Source organism: Canis lupus, chromosome 21 (assembly GCF_003254725.2).
Source record: "Canis lupus dingo isolate Sandy chromosome 21, ASM325472v2, whole genome shotgun sequence".
NCBI classification, from domain to species: Eukaryota; Metazoa; Chordata; class Mammalia; order Carnivora; family Canidae; genus Canis; species Canis lupus.
In genome coordinates, this window is record NC_064263.1 from 5,308,127 (window position 1) to 5,329,864 (window position 21,738).

General features: G+C 39.0%; 1 protein-coding gene and 1 long non-coding RNA gene across 3 annotated transcripts in view; one reads left to right on the forward strand and one right to left on the reverse strand.

Moving 5' to 3' along the window:
• MAML2 (mastermind like transcriptional coactivator 2) overlaps positions 1-21,738 on the forward strand; it is a 343,007-nt gene that overhangs the window by 301,658 nt on the left and 19,611 nt on the right. The window lies entirely within an intron of this gene.
• LOC112641980 (uncharacterized) lies at positions 8,469-12,246 on the reverse strand. Its single transcript, XR_007404534.1, has 2 exons — positions 11,508-12,246; positions 8,469-9,030 (listed from the first exon to the last, which is right to left on the reverse strand). It is a non-coding gene; the product is annotated as an uncharacterized LOC112641980 (long non-coding RNA).

A 21,738-nucleotide genomic window follows, 5' to 3' on the forward strand; every position in this document is an offset into this window, starting at 1 on the left:
AGAGGATTGCTTTTGGTTTTATACACTCAAGTCTAGCTCTAGACTTCTGGTCACTTGAAGGTAATTCGATTTGAAGGACTAACAGCCTCTCCCTCTCATTCAGACAAGAAATGTTCTCCCTTAAACTCTGCCACTGGCATCAAAACTTCTATTTCATTCCTTTTTCTATCTACTGTGTAGCCTATACCTGTGGAATGCCAAACATTTTTGGAAACCAGGCATACCCTCTAACACCTTAGCCTTACTATCCATCCAGCATCAGTCACCAGGGACACCCAGTATGTCTGTGGACCAGCAGCTTCAGAATCACACCTTAGCCTGTTAAAATGCAGAGTCAGTAAGGCAGCACTCCCTTGCCCCCCACCGCCAAGACCTACTGAATAAGACTCCGCCTTTTAACAAGATCACAGTGATTCATATGCATATGAAAGTTGGAAAAATACTGACCCAACTGAGAACAAGTGACATTGACCATGAGATAGATTATTTTTTTATACCAAAAGGGGGATCTTTATAAATCTGAGGCATGCAATCCTAATAGGGAAGGCAAGTACGGATTAGACTTCAGAAGCCAGCAGGGGAGACAAAGCCCTGTGCTGAGAGGAGAGCTGCTTAAGAAAAATGAGAATCTGATGAAAGATGGGGAGAGACAGCAGAAAAAGGAGAGTTTTGAAGGCACACTTTACCCCCTTTTTATACTCTTTTGCCTAAGATAGACTAGGGAATTATGCTGGCCTTTGTTGGAGCTTAGAAGTGAACTAGGGATTCAGGCCCCTTCCTTTTCTCCCTGCTAACTAAATCTGTGCATGCAGAGCTGTTGCATCTACCCGCATGCCCCTTCACTGATTCGTACCTCCAGCATCGGCCACACAGGGAGTGAGTGAATCCATTGACTAAACCTCTCCATAGCCTCATTAAATGGCACTTAACTACCAAAGAGCATCAACTCCAGAACTGGGAGACTCAGAGGGACAACCAAAGTCTGCGCTTTTTTTTTGAGTCATGAATGTGGAGGGAAATTTATGAACTAGCAGATGGATTTTTTTTTCTTAATTTGAATGACAGTTTCATCTGAAAATCTGAAATGGATGACCGTGTCTAGTCATATACTTCCAACATTCAGGCCTTCTAAATTTGACCTGTTCCCCCAGGTGAGCTGTTTCCAGTAGCTTGCCAATCCACTCCTGACTGCTAGGTGTCTGTTTCTGCGTCTACATTACTATTCCTATTGTGGCTGTTAGCCTTTCTCTGCTGACGTAGCTGTAATGAGCAATTCATGAGGGATTTTATAGGACTCAGAAAGTTGACTTATCATAGCCCAAATAAAATTTGCTATGCCAAGAGTTATATCTGAACCAAGTGAATGGCTAATTATTTCCATAACATTTTTCCATAATGTGGCTCTAACTGTAGTTTATTCAAATACTTGTCTGTGATTTTTGGAGCACATCCAGTAGGGCATTTCCACCCAGAAGACCTAAGGTGAAGCTAATAGCTTTCTGTTGCAAACGTATTAGAAACCAAACCCTATAGATATTATATTCAAAATGACTGCTATGATCAGGATGTTACCTGAAGACTATCATTAGTGCTATTATAACTTCACCAGTAATGCTTATTAGTAATAGTACCTGCTGCGTAAGCAAAACCAATATACTAAACTGCATGTATTATGAAGCAGTAGACATAAGAGGTTTACATTTGCCACTTTTCCTTTAAATCATTTTTTTAAGCATATAACCCTAAACAAACAAAACCCCTCCACAGTCCATTCTGCTTCCTCTCCATCTTTTTGCCCTCCTTGAATAAGTTCTCCAAAAACCCTGACCTCCATTTCTCTCCTTACTCTATTCTGAGCCCATTCAAATCAGGTTTCTGTATCTAGATTTCCAATAAAATAGATCTTGTCAAAGTCAGCAGTGCTGTCCTGTTGTCCATTCCTGTCATCAGTTCTCAACTGTCATCCTATCTGACTTATCAGCAACTGTCTTGGTCACTCTTTTCTTGACACACTTCCCTCACTTGGCTTTCAGGGCACCACTCTCTCAAGGTCCCAGGTCTCTTCTGCCAGTTTCTTCTTTGTCTACCAGTTCTAAACAATGGGGTTGGAGGGGAGGTCAGTCTTTGGACCTCTGTTCTTCATCTATACCCACTCTTTAGGTGATGACATGCAAATTCATGGCCTTAAATATCTTCTGTATGCTGAAAACCCCCAAATGTATATTTTCAGCCTGGATTTCTCTCCTCAACACCAGACTCATATATCAAGTTGCCTACCTGACAGTTACACGTGGTTGTGTTAAGCACCTCAGCCTTGACATATGCCAAGTTAAATTCTTTACTTCCAACCCCCTATTTGCCTCAAAACCAAAAACAAAGCAAAACTGTTTCAGTCTTCCCCATTTCAGAAAATGATAATGCTATACTTCCCTTGGCTCAGAACAAAAATCTTATAGTTGCCTTTGATGCCATTCTTTCTCTGTCCACATCTAGTCTACTGGTTAACTTCACTGGCTCTGCCTCTGAATCTGTCTGACATCCAGCCACCACCCACTCCCCATGGCCACCACTCTGGTCCAAACTACTACCTCTTCCCTAAGTTATTCCTACTGCTTTACTGGTCTTCCTTTCCCACACAAACATAGCTGATAGACCGATTTTTTTTTTTAAGATTTTATTTATTGATTCATGAGAGACACACAGAGAGAGAGGCAGAGGCACAGGCAGAGGGAGAAGCAGGCTCCATGCAGGGAGCCCGACACGGGACTTGATCCCGGGTCTCTAGGATCACACCCTGGGCTGAAGGTGGTGCTAAACCACTGAGCTAGGGCTACCCGAATGATTTCTTTTTTTTTTAATTTAAATTCAGTTTGCCAACATATACTATAACACCCAGTGCTCATCCCATCAAGTGTCCTCCTCAGTGCCCATCACCCAGTTACCCCATCCTCCTGCCCACCTCCCCTTCTGCAGCCCTTTGTCTCCCAGAGTTAGGAGTCTCTTATGGTTTATCTCCCTCTCTAATTTTTCCCCACTCAGTTTCCCTTTTTTCCCTTATAATCCCTTTCACTATTTCTTATATTCCACATATGCGTGAAATCATATGATGATTGCCTTTCTCTGACTGACTTACTTCATTCAGCATTAATACCTTCCAGTTCCATCCACATTGAAACACCTGGTAGGTATTCGTCCTTTCTGATGGCTGAGTAATGATCTTTAAAACATAAATTAGATTGTGTCACGTCTCTGCTCAAAATCCTCTAATGTCTTTCCATATCACTCAGAGTAAAAGTTAAAATTCTAACAATTTCATAGAAGGCTCTCCAAGATCTGCCTGCGCCTCCTCTACCACCACCACTCTTCCCTCCTCTGCAGCAGCCACCTTGGTCTGCTGGCCATGCTTCAGACATGCTGAACATGCTCCCACCTCAAGACTTCAGGAATTCCTCCAGCTATAACTTCACTTCAAATGTCAAATGTCATCTTATCCCAGAAGTCTTCTCTGATCACCCTACACCCTCCAGCATAGCCTATGCCCCAGTCCTGCTCTCTTTCAATACTTATCATTATGTGATATATTACTTATTCATCTGTGTAGTGTCTGTCTTTCTACACTGAAATGTCTACTTCATGAACCAGAACTCTGTTTCATTTACTGCTACAACCCCAAAATATGGCAGTAGGAGCTCAAAATATATTTTTTGAAAGGAAAAAAGGAACGAAGAAAGGAGGAGAGGGGGAAGAAAGGGAAGGAGGAAAGAAAGAAGAGAAATCCATTCTCCTATTCTCCTTATCTCAGAGTATGGTTCAGTTTTTAAGATGTTATTAATTTTTCAGATCAGGGTTTTCATAAACCAAGGCACACCTGTCCATTAACTGGATGTCAATTTACCATTTACTAACTAAGGGATATTATACAACTTAATTGACTTCTCTAAAAGTCTTATTTTCCTCATCTCTGAATTGGGTGGGGAGTAGGGAGGAATAGTAAAATATACCTCAAAAGATTTGTGAAGATTAAGCAGGGTAATGGCTTTTGATTGCTTAGCAATATGCCTCGGACTTAGCAAGCCCTCGGTACAAGTTGATTATTATTAATACTATTGTGATTGTCCTTACTGGTTACTTCTCATATCTTTCATCTTACTAAATTATTTTTTGAATTACTACAGCTTGGGGTTCCTGGGTGTCTTTGGCTCGAGGTCATGATCCTGGTTCCTAGGATCAAGCTGGCTTAGCTCCCTGCTCAGCAGGGAGTCTGCTTCTCTCTCAGCCTGCCCTTCCCCGTGTGCATGCATGCGTGTTCTTTCTCTCTCTGTCTCTCCCTCATTCAAATAAATAAAATCTTTTTTAAAAGTTACTCCAGCTTAGGATTGTTTTCAGAAATTGTAAATTTTAAATGGTTCCCATGTAGCACAAGAAAGGACAATTGGAAACATTTTGACTGTTTTTTTTTCCCACCCCACTCCCCTCACCTTTTTTTTTTTTTAAGCTATTTAAACAAATCTTTTCCTTAGAATTTGTGACTCTGCTCTTCCCACTCTATTCTAATCTCAAAACATTCTAAATCAAGTTTAGTCTTTTCTTCTTTTTTAGTATACTAACAGTGTACAGTGGATGCACTCTTTTCATTCTCTTCCTAAAGCCCGTTATTCTATGCAAATGCACCGTGAAGGGCATTCTGGGTATCTGTATCAGAATGGACACAAGGATCCCTCTCCTTTTTTCCACAAGCCCTCGTAAAATATCATCAGAGTTACTTACATCCCCACAATTAGTGTTCCTCCTAGAATCTGAGTATCTCTGTCAGGTAGGATGGTACATGCTCCCTCCAGACTCAGGGAGGGCAAGGTTCAAAACACCAGCAAGATCTGGTGTAAAAGGCATGGCAGGGGAGCATCATGTCTATGGAGGGTCCTGAGTCTGGTGCAAGTGGAACTCTGATAATCCGATCAGCAGGCAGCTTCCTGCCCCTGGAAAGAGCAAGATGGGCCTAGAGCTCTGATCCCCAGAGCTCATCGGCTAGCCTTCTTCTCCCTTCCCCTTCACTCTCTGGCCCCTCCTGTGGGTAGGCAGCATCTGTTCCTAGGCCTCCTCAGGCTGCAGCTCCAGATGCAGGTAGTAAGTTGAAACGCAGGGTGCCTGGGTGGTCCAGTGGTTGAGCATCTGCCTTTGTTTGGATCAGGATGGGATCCTGGGGTCCTGAGATCGAGTTCCGCATCAGGCTCCCTACATGGAGCCTGCTTCTCCCTCTGCCTGTATCTCTGCCTCTCTCTCTCTGTGTCTCTCATGAATAAATAAATAAAATTTTTTAAAAAAGAAATGCTACATTTCAACTCATTTTTAAAAAATTTTTTAAAAGATTTTATTTATTTATTCATGAGAGACACAGAGAGAGAGAGGCAGAGATACAGGCAGAGGGAGAAGCAGGCTCCATGTAGGGAGCCTGATGCGGAACTCGATCCTGGGACTCCAGGATCATGCTCTGGGCCAAAGGCAGGTGCTAAACCGCGGAGCCACCCAGGGATCCCCTAGCATTTCTTTAAATGACACTAAGTCTGTCTAAACAGACAGAAACCCAATCTGCAGTACTGATAAGAGCTAATCGTTGGGGGCCAATCAGTTTAAGTAAAATTAACTGTTGAGCAAAAGGACTTTAGAATCAACCTGATGATGTACTTAAAGGCAGCCCCAAATGCCCCATGTATGTGTTCCCTAGGGTCTGCCCACCTCAACCTCCTTTGTTAAGGCTCTGGAAGCCATAAATGTCATCTCTGTGTAGATATCTCCTGATATTATATTCTTCCTTTTAAATTGTAATGACAGAAGTTAAATAATAACTGACACCAGTATTAACTGAGCCTTGTTAATATGAAGCACTTCATATGCATTATCTCTTATAATCCCTACATTCATGCTCTCCATTTCACTAATGAGAAAAACAGAGATCTTAAGACTTGAGTAACTTGCCCAGGTTTTAAACCGAGCTCTAAGTACAAAATCTACATTCTTAACAGCTATGCCATAACGGCTGCAGAAAATTAACTTCTTTTCCAGTTCACTTTGGCTTCTGTCTTCTCTGTAGTATAAGGGTATCTTCTACACATTTTGACGTACAAGGGTCCTAGCTAATGTGCCTCCATGAAATTGGCTTTACTTTTTTTTTTCCTTCTTAACACTTTCATGTTATTGTTCTTTGCTCTTCCACACTTATTGGATTGGTTCAGTAGAAAATATGTCTGCAGCTTCATGCTTTTATTTTAGCTAAGTGAAGTACTGCATTTATGTAAAATTCTTTATACATACAATATCTAGTATACTAAAGAGGGAATTAAGCATCATACTACTTTTGCAGCAGAGGAGACTGAAGTTCAGAAAAATGAAGCAACTTAATGTCATAGTATTCCAATATCAAATACAGGCCCCTTATGTCCAAATTGTATACTCAATGCACTGCTTCCTATTTCCATAGTATGTGCTTGTAGTATATGCCTACCACTGTTTTATAACAGACTCTGGCTTAGTTTTGTTTTATTTATTATAGTAATATTATAGTGGGGCTCTGAAGTCAGGGTGCCTGAGTTAAAATTTTGGCTCCATTGCTTACTATCTCAAGGAATTATTTAACATCTCTATCAGTTTTCTTGTCTGTAAAATGGGAATATTAAGGCGCCTGGGTGGCTCTGTCTGTTAAGCATCTGCCTTCGGCTCATGTCATGATCTCAGGGTCCTGGGATTGAGCCCCTGTGTTGGGTTCCCGGCTCAGTGGGGAGTCTGCTTCTCCCTTTCCCTCTACCCCTCGTGCTCTCTCTCCCAATCTCTCTCTCTCTCCCCCTTTCGCTCTCTCTCTTTCTCAAACAAACAAATAAATAAAATCTTTTTAAGAATGGGAGTACTAATAGGGCTATCCTAGAAGGTTGTTACAGTTATGAAAGATGATGGTGCATAGTGTCCAACACAGTGACTGATGCATAGTGAGTTCCCAATACATGATGCCTATTATGTTATTTATCGATGATGACTCAAATAAACATATATTGGAATTTCTTTGACATTTGCATGCCCATGATTTAGAAATTCCTCTAATGTTCCCTGCCACCCACGCACAGTTTTAGAGTCCCTTAATTTGTCATTGATTTAGGTATTTGCCCTAAAGTTTTTACATAAGCCCCCCAAAGGTTACAAGCTTAGCTTCTAATGGGAATAAGACTGAGGATGAGGAGACCAGTTGAAGCCAAATACTGTGTTTTAAAAGTAATTTGTGTGAGGTGAAAACAGTGTACCCTAACTCCAGAGAAATACAAAACCAGTTAGAGTAGATTATTACAAGTTGAATTGAATTAAAGTCCTCAACTGATTGGTTTACAAGAATGTAGTGTAAGACCATCTCCAAAACCTTCACAGTTCAGAGTTCACTGTTGTTAGTTTTAAATGTTGATCCCAGAAGGCTCCAGTTAAAAGATGTTCATTTTCTGAATGGGACTTCCTAACCGGCTGCTTTGATCTTAACGTGAGTCAACAACCATTATGTCATCCCCGTCACATACATTTGAGTGAAGAGCTTAGCTACCAGTAATAAGGTGATCTTTTTGTTTATGAAATGTCATTGTCATTTTCCCTTCCTTAGTGAATATAATTTAATTTTTTAAAAATTACAAATGTACACTAAAATGCTAAACACCCTGGGAGAAGAACATATTTCATATTTGTGGTTGGATTTCATGCTTTAGTTTTTATATTGTAGACATACAAATTGAAATCTTCTTTTTTTTTTTTTTTAAAAAATTGAAATCTTCTTAAATAACTGAAGACCTGCCATTAGTTGATTGTGACTGGTTTGGAAAGAGAAACTGATAGGTATAAAGAATACATAGGATTTTTCCCATTTTGGACATTGTTGTTGTTAGAAGTGATCTTTATTATTGAAAAACAATATATCTGTTGTTAACATAACTGACTTCCCTTGGTAGTTTTGTTGATGTCATGTCCACTAACGCTTGTACCTCACCTCCTAGAAACCCGTGTTTCATGGTGACCCTTTCCTCTTCACCTGATCTCCTAGTTCATAGGTAACATAGTTATCATCAGTGTTATTTACCTGTCAAAAGAGAAAAAAACAGAACCTTCAAGTCAGTCTATTAAGATGACTATATATACCATCAAATGACCAGCTAAGATGGATAGATAGTACCTAGTCAACTAATTAAAAACACACAACAGAGAGCATTGAATAAAATGATGACAATGTCAGTTAACATTACAAATCTGTTGCTTCATGAAACAGAATTATAGTTATTTGAGAGAGGATTTCTGAAAATATTTGTATTGCTTTTTAAAGCATGGAGCTTTGTCAGCAGAGAAGCTATTTTTACGTAGAAACAGTAGTGAAGGTATCTTATGTACACTGCACAACTAAATTATATCAACATCTTGCATTGCTTAAGGAAACAAACAGATTCCAAAGGTTTATTCTAGAAAACAGTGTTTAATCAATTTCTTATACGGTCTTTGAACATAATCTAGTAAGCAGATGCGGAGTTAACGGCTTATTATGTTCTCACTCCCTATATCCATTCAGAGTCTGCCAGGCTCAGAATAAAAGTCAAGACACGTGCACATAGAAACTCTGTAGATGTTTGTAGCATTTGAAATTAAAATAGTGAGAAGGCTGCCTGGGTGTCCCTTCAGACATGGCACAGTGGAGCACAGGGACAGGAAATATGCCAGACTGCCTCTGCAGGAGGCTGCTGAGAACACGTGCATCAAGGAACAAGGAACTGCTTAATGATTAATCACTGTCAACCTTTGTTCTCGTTAAAGACTTGATTGTTGGACAAGGCTTGTAATGAGGGACTGTTTTGGTGTCTGTTGCTATGAGATTGTGTTCACTGATCCTCCGTTGATGTAAGCCTCTGTTCCCGGTTTACCCAAGTCGAACAAACTGGAATGAAAATGCTCTCACAGTGCCTGCTAGTGGTGCTTAAAGAAGAGGCTCTGGATATTCTGTTTACCGAATGTTACTCCAGCCTGAAAACAGAGAACAGATATCCAAGAGTTTGGCTCGGCTGACTTCTGGCGTATGAGATTTTAGCAAAATAATTTTGAGACAGTTTAACAATAAAAGAAATCGAGAGAAGTGGATTTTATGGAAGTGCTGGCAGACAGACTCTTCCCCCAGCCACCCACACGCACATACACACGGGCACCTCTTCTTTCTGACAAACACAGATACTCGGAAAGCAAAATTTAAAGTCATGTTACCCATTCTTTTGCCTTCTATAAATAAAATACTGGATTGTGTTTTGCAAACTGAATCCTTAACCACCAAACCATGTGAGAGGCTGAAGTGTGTGTTGGCATTTTTCTAAAGGCTAAGAAAAAAATCCCACTGTTCTGTCATTGACTAGCTGCGGGCTTATGGACTTTTGTGTAACTGCTTTTGAATCTTAATGTTACTTCTATAAAAAGATTAATGGAACATTTTAAAGGAGAAAAAAATACTATTTTTAAATGTAAGAAATGATTCTTCTTGGTTCATGTGACCTTAAAAACCTCTAAGTCTTACGAATGTTACTGCATCATTATCATGAAATTACTTCTAAAATATATCCTTCTGTGGAAATGCTAAAAAATATGGAATAACTAAAACTGTTGGTGATACCAACAGATTATACCTACTACTCCCCACCCCGGCCAAAACTATTTCTTTCTTGACAAATAAAGACTGTGATGGTTGTTTGATGTCTGCACACAGCAACTTCTCTCCGGATTTCCATATTATATAATAACCACTTGTTCAAAATATTATAGGTCCTTCTTTTTGCTTCCTTTTTTTCCCGTTCCTCCAAACTCACCCACAGTATGATCAGAGAAGTTGAGTAGGGGCTCCCAGACCTCTAGCAATCTAAAATAGGGCCCCTCTAGCCTCCTGTGTTCCTTCATAGTCTGCAGATAACTGAGTGTTCCTCTGCACCAGAAATGATCCTGTAAAACCCAGGAAACTGCTTCTCCAGAGTGTCCCCCGCATATAAAGGTAGGTAGGGGCCTGGGAAAGCCCTTTTGGCCCACCCTGGTATCTCTCAGTAGATTTGCTCTAAATCCTTCCAAACAGGAAAACCAGTTTTTACTGAAATCTCGGAATAGAAATCCAGTTTCCTTGGCAAAACAGTCACAGTATACAACCTAGAAACACCAGTTTTCATAGTGTCGCCTCTGCGTTTATATACGTATCTACATGTGATTAAAGATACAGAATGAGGGCAGCCCAGGTGGCTCAGTGGTTTAGCACCTGCCTTCGGCCTGGGGCTTGATCCTGGAGACCCGGGATCGAGTCTCACATTGGGCTCCCTGCACAGAGCCTGCTCCTCCCTCTGCCTGTGTGTGTGTGTGTGTGTGTGTGTGTGTGTGTGTGTGTGTCTCATGAATAAATAAATAAAATCTTTAAAAAAAGAGATACAGAATGAGGGGCACCTGGGTGGTTCAAGCAATTAAGCATCTGCCTTCAGCTCAGGTCATGATCCCAGGGTCCTGGGATCAAACCCCACGTGGGGCTCCCTGCTCAGTGGAGAGCCTGCTTCTCCCTTTCTGCCCCTCCCCCTGCTTGTGCTGTCTCTTGCTCTCTCACTCTCTCTTTCCAATAAATAAAATCTTTAACAAAATAATAAAGATATAGAATGGAAGTGTTCTCTGATCACAGTATTTATCTGCTGAGGTTACAATGAAGGAATACCCTAAATTAAGACAGAAATCAGAAAGTTTACAATGATACCAATAATTATAACTGGCTCGGTCACTTAAGACACAGTGTGCAGTAAGTAGATCATCCCCAATGCTACAAGCTGTTCCCGATTCAGCTCATGGAGCTGCAGCCCTCTAAGGAATATCCTTCACTGAGCCATGCTTTATAAATCCTGGTAGGCTTGATTGTTTTTTTATCCTTGACTGTAGATAGAAACATTAAGGAATACTTGACCATTTTATGAAGGAGAGCCTTGAACAGACATCCTTGGATGTCTAGTGGCTAACCTAAAATCCTGCGGGGGAGGTCACATGGACATAAATCACTCTCTCTACAACAATGTGAATTATTATTTGCATTTAAATAGAAACACTGCAGCCTTCTTTTACTATAATAGATGCTTACAGGTAAATTACCACACTTTTCATGGCTTCCCTAAGAAATGAAGGGATCATATATCAATGCCCCTGTTTTCTCCCACTCTCTAAAGACCCAGTGTAATATTAAGTACACAAGCTGGTTCCATTGATATTTACTCGACTAAGTTTTTCACCACATACCAACAGCCTCTCTTTGATCTTTCTAAGTAATAAATATGATCAACTCACTAAAATAAGCTATATTATCTAAATTTGTTGCTTTTCCTCCTAAAAGCAGTGATCATCTCACTTGCTTTTATAACCAAAGAGCCAGTAAGATCCAAAGATTAATATCTTCTTGGTATGGAAAGCTATATAATAGGGTATATGGATGAATGCTGTATTACCTGGAAGAAAACCAGGAACCCAGCTGCCAAAAAAAAAAAAAGATTCAGGTAGAGTAAAAAAAAGGTGTGAGAAAAATATTCAGATTTAATTGAGAAACGAAAAGTTGTAGGACTAGGGGTTAGAAGAACTGCTGTACATGAAGAAGGCCATCTTCAGCATTAAGTGGGATATGTATTTGTTTTAAAGCAACTGAATTGCCCTCCCTTTATATGGTTTCTATAGCTGGTCAGGTGTGCATTAACATTATATCTAACTGTGTTATTTTGCTTCTAAAGAGTTCAAAGTATTTTAGCTTAATTAACCCTCAAAATACTGATTAATTTAATCGCCTTTCTAAAGTGGAATACTAATGCTTGTCCAATACCTTGAAAAACGCAACTTTGAAAAATGATACTAGATTTTAAGTGGTATCAATACTGCTAGGTCTGTAGGGAGAAAACTGAAATTAAGAGCCAGCAAAGATTGGGGTTTCTTGGGTGGCTCAGTCAGTTAAGCATCTGCCTTTGGCTCAGGTCAGGATCCTGGGATCAAGCCCCATGTGGGGCTTCCTGCTCAGTGGAGAGTCTGCTTCTCCCTCTCCCTCTGCCTTTCCCCCTGCTTGTGCTCCCTTGCACTCATTCTCTCTCTCAAGTTAAAAAAAAAAAAAAAAAGACCTGGCAAGGATTAAATAAATATGGCGAACTTCAACTAAAAGTCTATCAGGTAAATCAGGTGCCTAGAAAAGATAATCAAGCTGTGTCTTACCAAAAACAACTGCTTGATTCAGTTAATTTGTTTAGTTAGGTAACATTTTCAAGCCAATTATTTGGTAATACTGTACGCAAAGAAGATAGTTGTCTGGTTTTAAGTCTCCACCATATCCAGTATTGTGACTTGGCCCACATTCTCTTAAGTTTATGAACAGGCTGGAAATTTTACAAATTATTTTTGTGGGCTTTTTTTTCTTATGTGGATGGCTAGATAATATTTTTAAATTATGAAAGGAATCCAATTGGCTCAAATTTAGTCACAGTTTTGATTTAAATATTCAGAAATGCTCAGATATATACTAAATGAACTGTTATTCGGATGCTGCCAGCAGCTGAAGAGCTTTTGCAGTCCCAGATGTATATCCTTTTAAGAAGTACCACATGGATCTGGAAAACACAAAACAGTGTAAACACTGGTAACTGTACAATGTATCAGTCTCCCCTCATGCATTCTCTCCTGATCAGTCTTAGGAACATAAGCCACAAATGTTTACCCAATTGAAAAATCACTGGACAGCTATGTTCAAATCAGGGAACTGTTTCCAGTTATAAGTAACAGAATCCAATACAATCAACCTACCCGAATTGCTGAGAAAAAAAAACTTTAAAAGTTCATAAAACTCTGTATGTTCTAAATTTAAGTTCAAGGTCTTAATTAGAAGCAAAAAGACATGTATAGTGTCTTGAATTGACAAATAATAATAAATATTCTCAGGTGAGGCATTTTATATGATATTTGACATTGATACTTGTTATTTCATTGAGAACTTTTGATATATATGCTCCTTTTTAATAAAACCTACATAATTGCAAATCATGTTATAGATGAAGTTTATCTGATTTTCAAGCAATTGCTTATTATTTATGTAACAACAGATATATTCCAGGTATCTATTTTATGTTAGTCTTATGTGTGGTAGTAGAAATGCATAGATGAATATGAAAGTCCATGTTCTTGGAGTAATAATAATGTAGTAAGAGAAAAGATACATGTAAATAAATGACTAATATATTCTGTAAAGAAGATAAATACAAAATGTGATTAGCACTCGAGCAATACCAGCCACCTATGTTGGACAGTGCCAAGATAGATCTGTCTTATTCTGAATTCTCTATTCAGATGAATTGATATAAAGAGCTTATGAACCCAAAGTTATAATAGAAATCCTTGTAGATGACAAAATGTCAAAAATTGTCGATATCTAAAAATATTCTAGTAGTCTCCACCATCTTGTAATCCAAACAGACATGGAGAAGCTAAAATACTGTGTGTGTGTGTGTGTGTGTGTGTGTGTGTGTTTAAGACACCCTAATCTTTTTACTCAACATAATCAATAAAATTTTTAGGTAACTTCTTTCTGTATTTATAACCATAAAGTGACAGCAAGTCTGGTAATAGTTGTACAGCTGATTTGATAATGTAGACAGATAATCAAACCAAAGAAAGTTGACCTTCCTCTTTCTTTTCCACAGTGGACTTTTCACTTAAGGTTATCATTTTTCTAAAACATTATTTTGGTATTCCGCAGATCAAAATGTGTTTGTATAGTTTGCATAAATAAGATTTGGTAAATAACCTGATTTTCTGGGACTTGATCCAAATGAAACCTCTAATCTTTTGAAGTTCATCCCCTAGTGATTCTTAGGGAGAACTCAGTTTTTTTGAAGTCCCACTGAAGTATTTAGTGGCTTCCTTTGCTAATCCAAGGGAGACGTCAGGGCTACATTTAACAGAGAACAGATGGCTCCTTTGTAAATGTCCTTTGTGGTCGTGATAATAATACATTCAAAAATAGCTAATCATGTTCCATTAGAGTAGATGGACACATTTGAAGATATTGGCCACAGTCAGTATATTGTGTCAGTGCATCCAGATTTCTATGTTTACTAGATAACCTGCAATCACCGAAGTATTCTCTCATTTGTCTTAAGAGGAATGTGTCAGAATATGTGGGCTCCTTTGTAGGTTAATATATTTTGTATATTTTAGAATAGAATGGATATTCAAAGCATAAAAATAGGGGCACCTGCCTGGCTCAGTGGTTGAGCATCTGCCTTCAGCCCAGGTTGTGATCCTGGGGTCCCAGGATGGAGTCCCACATCGGGCTCCCTGCAGGGACCCTGCTTCTCCCTCTGCCCCTGTCTCTGCTTCTCTCTCTGTGTCTTTGGTAACTAAAATCTAGAAAAAAAAAAAAAAAGCATAGAAATTACCTCCAGCAAAATGTTTTGTAGATTTTTTTTTTTTTTACAGAATCAGGGAAAAAAAACAGACTTTACAGAGTCAGATCAGAAAAGTGCCTTCCACACTGAAGTACATGAACAAATCCAGAATGAAGTTTGAATTTTCTCAACATTCCCATCCCCAAGCCTCATTTTTCTTTTCTTCTCTTTTCTTTTCTTTTCTTTTTTCTTTTCTTTCTTTTTCTTTTTCTTTTCTTTTCACCTCAGTCATTTCAGAAGAAAATAACCAGTGTGATTTCCTGCTCCTCACCCCAACCAGATCAATGGAGTATTTGTTTATTATGGTGGCAAAACCACTGCATGTCATATTCTTAAGTTGCATTGTAGACTCAATGAAAAAGAGAAATTGAATTATTTCATTACAATGGTATTTATTGTTAGATTGATTCAATAAAAATGGAATTTCAACAATTCTAGCACTGAGAAGAAATTTAGAGATTATAATCTAACTTCCATATCTTAACATTGAAGAAAATAAGGCCTAGGAAGTTTAAAAGAGAAGACTATAAAATTAATAAGGTTCACAGGTCACATGAACCAGATTCCTACAAGAATTAATGAAATAATGTCAGTGTGTGTAAGAAAAATAAGGAAAACTTGTCAAAGAAAACCATAGTTTAAAATAAATGCTAGCTTTTCTTGCTTACCTCCTATGAGCCAAACACCACCGCATATTTTACCTACTTAATCGTATTCAAGTCATACAGCAATTATATGAGGAACACAGTATCATTTGCCACTTAAGAGAGAAGAAAGTGAGACATAGAGACTTTTATAACTTGCCCAAGAACAATTAGTAGGTCATGGAGGAAAATTTTAAACTAGGAATTTTGATTACAAAGGTTACATTTTTCATTATTATAGTATTTTGTATGTGATACCACAAGAGACATGTGAGAATTTTCTTAGATTTCTCACTTCTCTATCTTAAAGAGATAAGAAGCTAAGGGTAGTCTATAAAATTTTCATTAAAATGAAATTCTAGAGTCAAAATTCTGTTATTTTTAGAAATTATTTTCAAAGGAAAAATCTTCTGTTCCTTCCCAAGTATTAGACGGCACCTATGGAAATCAATTTTTAAAAATTCCAGATTTAGGGGGACTGAGGTGGCTCAGTGGTTGAGCATCTGCCTTTGACTCAGGGCATGATCCCGGGGTCCTGGAATAGAGCCCTACATCCGGATCTCTGCAGGGAGCCTGCTTCTCCCTCTGCCTGTATCTCTGCCTCTCTGTGTGTGTCTCTCATGAATAGATAAATAAAATCTTTAAAAATAATAAACAGGGAAGCCCAGGTGGCTCAGCAGTTTAGTGCCGCCTTCAGCCCAGGGTGTGATCCTAGAGGCCAGGGATCGAATCCTATGTCGGGCTCCCTACTTGGATCCTGCTTCTCCCTCTGTGTGTGTCTGTCCTCTCTCTCTCTATCTCTGTGTGTGTCTCTCATGAATAAATAAATAAAATCTTTAAAAAATAATAAAATAAATAAAAAATAAAAATAATAAATAAATATTTCAGATTTACTTTGTGTATAATTTGAACATCATTTTGATTTAAGAACCAGCCCTTTAAACAGTATTTCCTTCCTTTCTGAACTGTGGTGTCATTTACCCCTTCTTCCTCCTCCATTACTACTTGTTTACTGGATTGCCTTCACTTTTGATGAGAACAGAAAATGTTGATATTTATCTAATCCCAAACCATAACACCTTCCCAAATACTTCTATAGGAAAAGCACAATTTTAGGATATAAAACCAGCTCCTCCTGTATGTCCCTTTGAAATGAATGTTTTTGTACAGAGGAGTTAGAAGCCTAATATAGTTACACATTATACCAAAGGGAGAAGAGGAAGGGATTAATATCAACATGAGTTATAAAATAAGCTGAACAAAAGATAAAATTACCCCTAAACACAATTCCCTAATCTTGTTTTAATTGGTGGAGGCAGTGGTGAAATGCTTAGCTACTGTGAAGCTCAAGTGACTGAGTACATCTCTGGATAATTATTGCTTGCTGGTTTATTGCTGGTATTATTACAAGCAGCATGCTGTCCTCACTATCTGATGATCAGAAATTACATTTTGTTTAGTCCAGTACCTTAATGTGTGTGTGTATTTAATATTCAGTAAATATCAGATTTGTGTAAGAGGAGATATTAATATTTATTTTGACTCTTGCATACGGATACTACTGTACTAAGCATTTCACTTACTTTATCCCATTTGTTGAGGTAATATTGAGGAAAATATTATTATCCTCATTCAAGTTGGAAAAAAGCAGAGTTGGGTTTTGAAGCCATTCTGCCTGACGCCAGAAACCACTTTTCACTATTGTTGCCTCCTCACTCAAATTGCTCTTAGAACAGAGGGATATTTTTAAAATATTTTGCCAATTACCTTGTCTTAGTAAGCCTTTAATGTTCTTTGCATTTTAAGGGCATATGTTTAAAAAAAAGACAAATTTCTTTCTTTTTTAAGATTTTATTTATTTATTCATGAGAGACACAGAGAAAGAGGCAGAGACATAGACAGAAGGAGAAGCAGGCTCCCTGCAGGGAACCCGATGTTGAACTCGATCCGAGGACCCAGGATCAGGACCTGAGCCAAAGGCAGACACTCAACCACTGAGCCACCCAGGTGTCCCAAAAAAGACAAATTTCTTAACCTAGCTCCTCATCTTAAAATGGGAATCATAATTAAAACAATTATTGTGGAGATTAAATGAGATAATATGTGTCAAGCCCTCAACACAGGGCCTGGTACATAGCTTTCAAAAAATGATAACTAAAAAAAAAAAATGATAACTATTGGTAGACATAGTATTTCAGTGATGTGCCTTCTTTCTGCTTCCAACGTATCTACTACCCATCATCATCATCATGTTCTCCACCATCACTCACCACTAACTCTTTTCCTTTCTTAAACATCCTTTATGCTGTGGGCCATTCTAAAGTGGTACACTCACAAAACCAACACTGGATTTAACAGTGTTGCTAAACCTTTGCCTCTCTGTCCTACATTGCATTTTGCCTTTGAAAAGAGCTAGCATTTTGATCCCATGTGCCTGACAGCAGAAAGTTCTGACCCCTTTTTCTACTTTACATGGCTTCTTCATTTACCTATGTATTTAGTTATTAAAAAAGAAAAAAAAAGGCATGTATGGAGGGTCTGCCGTATACTGGGAAAAACAAGATGAACATCCCAGCCTTCCAAGCCCTTCTAATGGGAGGAAGATATAAGCAAACAAGAGTTGTGGTATAGAGTAAAAAATGATCTCTAATGAGCCAATACCAACTGTTAATGGAAGCACAGAAGAGGGCCACTGAACAAAGCTGGGAGGCCAGAGATTTCATGAAAAATGACATCTGAACTGAGCCTAGAAAGAATAAGTGATTCCTAGGTAGGAAGGAGCAGGGAAGAGGGCTCCAGGCAGAGATATTATGAGCAAATGCAAAAATGTGGAGAGGAGAAGAAGCTCTGTGAGTTTGAAGAATTACAAGTAGGTTAGTATCACGCTAGGATAGAGCGAAGAAAGTATGTGTTGAGAGAAAAGTAACTGGAGAAAAGTACAGAGGCTAGATCACAGAGGGCCTTACACAACATTTTCAGGAGCTAGGGCTTAATTCCCAAGGCCAAGAGGAGCCATGGATAGTTTTAAGCTGGGAGTGCAGTATAGAGGACGTATCCAAGTGGAAAATCATTTCATTACTTTCATAAACATGAACATATGAGCGGTAGGAGATGGAGTTCTCAACCTGAGGTCAATGGATGGTCTGTGGATGTTTAGAAAATTTGTAAACTCCCTGAAAATGTAGACAAAATTGTTAGTTATAAGTATGCTTGTGAGAGTCCATAGCTTTGTGAAACCCTCAAAAAGCAGTGTTATCCAAAGAAAAGTTGGAAACCACTGCTCTAGGGACAGAAAGCTAAAAGCTCACTTACAGAGCAGAAACTTCAGGTCTGCCACAAAGAGCCCTTCTAAAGTTGAAGAGTTTCTCTTTTAAGAAAAACTTCTCATTCCTTCCCCTGAGTTACCAAACTCTTCCCACTCCACCCTGACCCACTGACGTTTTGTTCCTGGCCACTCTCCCACCTAAATGCTGCTGCCTCGCTCATGGAACTGGTCTTCTGTGCCAACCCATAATAAGTGTCCACCCCAGAGGCTAAGAATAGATACAGTGTCCTGGTGACTTGAAAATTAGGTAACATCTGAAGGATGAATTCTACAGTGACCACAAAATTCATCCTAATCATTTGAATCAAGCAGATTATAAATACATGATCAGGATCTCCCTGCAGGGGAAAGGAAAAGGTTCTGAGCATGCAAAGAAAAATGCTCTATTAAATGGAAAGAAAAAGCATACTCTTCATAATTGCAAAGGACAAAGGACAATACTAATCCGAATCCAAAGTTCTGTGTTTGCATACACCACCTTTCCACATTTTGCCCACCCCACCCCTTACCCCCAACAAGCTAGTTCCATCAGACAAGCTACAGTCCTCTTAAGCACATAGATTTTCTTCCATGGATCTCTCAAGATGTTTTCCTGGACTTGGATTATGTGTTCTTCATCTTTTAGTTAGGTCTCTGACCTCGTACAGGTCATTTTTGTTAACCTTTCTGGGCAGTGTCTTCATCTGTAGAGATGAAGTCAGGTGAAAGATCTGTTGCTTTTCAGTTCACACAGTTTGTAATGGTTGCTGGCATGGAGGGTGGGTGTAAACAGATCTTGTGATAGCTATTTCTCATTCCCCACTTGCCAGTCCCTTCTGAGGACTGCTGGCTACTTTTTTTAAGGCATTTTATCAATTTTGTATCAGTATTCCATGGCCGGCACAGCCAAATAGAGCAAGGGTCAGAAAACTTTTTCCATTAAGGGCCAGATAGTAAATATTTTAGGCTCTGTGAGCTACAAGGTCTCCTTCAAAGCTCTTCACTCTTTTGTGGTCGTGTGAATGCATGTGCACGGCTGTGTTCAGTAGAACTGTGTTTACCAAAAAAGGTGACAACCTGGGTTTGTCTAGTCGTGCCACAGTTTACCGGCCCTTGAAATGGAAGACGGTGGGGGGATCCCTGGGTGGCTCAGCGGTTAAGCGTCTGCCTTCAGCCCAGGGCATGATCCTGGAATCCGGGGACTGAGTCCCACGTCAGGCTCCCTGCATGGAGCCTGCTTCTCCCTCTGCCTGTGTCTCTGCCTCTCTCTCTCCCTCTCTCTCCCTCCCTCCCTCTCTCTCTCGCTCTCGCTCTCTCTGTCTCTCATGATTAAATAAATAAAATCTTTCAACATAAAAAAGAAGAAAAGAAATGGAAGACAGGCAGCCTGAGGACAGGAGTCTTCAAACTTTCAGTTTGAAAGTTATTTCCTGGACAGTTTCCTGGAAATTGCTTTGTTGTTGTTGTTGTCATCCTTGTCATTGTTGCTGTGTCAAACAAGAACTGTTCAATTATTTTAGCCACACACAGCCACCTCACTGTTTGTGCCCCAAATGAATAACTTAGTGGGGCTGCCAGCTTGCGGGGACTCTGCAGCAGTTAAGGCAACTTGTTTCTCAGGCACAGAGATAGATAAATGGCTTCATAAGTAGACAGTTCAGAAAATGAATAGCCTAGAGGAACAATTGAGCAGTTAGTTCATTGAGACAGGGAAAGAAGAGGGAAAGAGAGAAGTCAGGGGGGAGGGAGAAAGATTGATTGAATAGCAAACCAGTTTATGAGATCTGCTGTACAAACTTGCCCAGCTGGGTACTTTATCTTGAATTTGTTTTGCAAATTGCAGATGCCTAGCTCTGGAAGCCAAGAAAAAGAAAGGGCAGTCATCCCACGCCAAAATTCTCTCATGGATCCCAAGTAGCATACATTACTTCATTTTTTGTAGGGGAAAAAGATCATTATATATCCCCCTTCCAAAGTAAGAAAAACAGAGAGCCATTTTATCCAGATGCCCAAAAGAAGACAAATATTTTTAAGAGTGTTATTTTTTTAATATTAAGAGAACAATACTTGCCTAGTAACTTTGCTTGCTTTGTGAAACTATGTCACACTTTCAGTCCACAAAACTAATTTAACAGTAAAAATGGCTAACATCAATGAGTCTTAATATTTCAACATACTTCAATGAAACCAGGGATATTTTTCTTTGCTGCTTTAGGACATGTCTAATTGGACCCTATTCTACCTTTTGCTGAAATCAATCCTGCTTGACAGAGCCTTTGCATTCCACTAAATGAAAGAAAGAGGTAATCACAGCATTTTTATTAGTTAACATCTTTTTAAAAGATCTCTTACATATAAGTGTGACGTAGCATATATAGACATTTTAGCAAAGTAAGACCCAGTGGCCCGGCCTGTCCTCTGATGTTTAGTACTAAGAGTTACAAGACTTTTTTTTTTTTAAGATTTTATTTATTTTATTTATTTATTCATAAGAGACACACAGAGAGAGACAGAGACATGGGCAGAGGGAGAAGCAGGCTGCCTGCAAGGAGCTTGATGTGGGACTCAATCCCAGGACCCCGGATCACAGCCTGAACCAAAGGCAGATGCTCAACCACTAAGCCACCAGGTGCCCCTCAAGACTTTTTTTATACAGTCTCTTTAAATTTTTATCCCTGAAATTTTAAAGAAGAGGCTTTGGTGAATGAGCTCCTAGGGCTAGAATAGTGGAATTTATTTCTAATTGTAGAATTTGGACATTTTTTCAAAAGGACTTCAACCTGGCTTTAAGAGAAATAGAGTTAATAACAAGAAGAAGTAATTTGCACCCTAAAGAAAAGGGTGCCCATTTACAAGATTTCAAGTGTCTCCTTAATTTTCTATCAGATCTTATAGACATAGTTTACCTCCTTCCTGAGTTAGTGCTTCCCATACAAATCCATGAATAAGATACTAAGTTAACAAATAACAAATTTGGGAACACATTCCTTTACCATGTTTTCCATGCATTAAAACATGCTTCCAGCTTCCTGTGAATGTAAATCAACCTTACATACTGCCATTTACTCATGAGCATGTTTGCCTTTAGCAAACAGGTTTGATATACCAATGATTTTCTAACATCCTTGAGACCATTCTGGAAGATAGATTTTCTGTAAGTATCCCAGATAGAAAACTTCAAAGTACAGACAAGCTGCAGGGTTTTTCAATAGGTTGCATGGACTCTGATCCCCAAGGCCTAGAAGAATGCATAATGCATAGTAGATGCTCAACAAATATTTGTTGAATAACTGAATCAGGTAGAGTGAAGGTA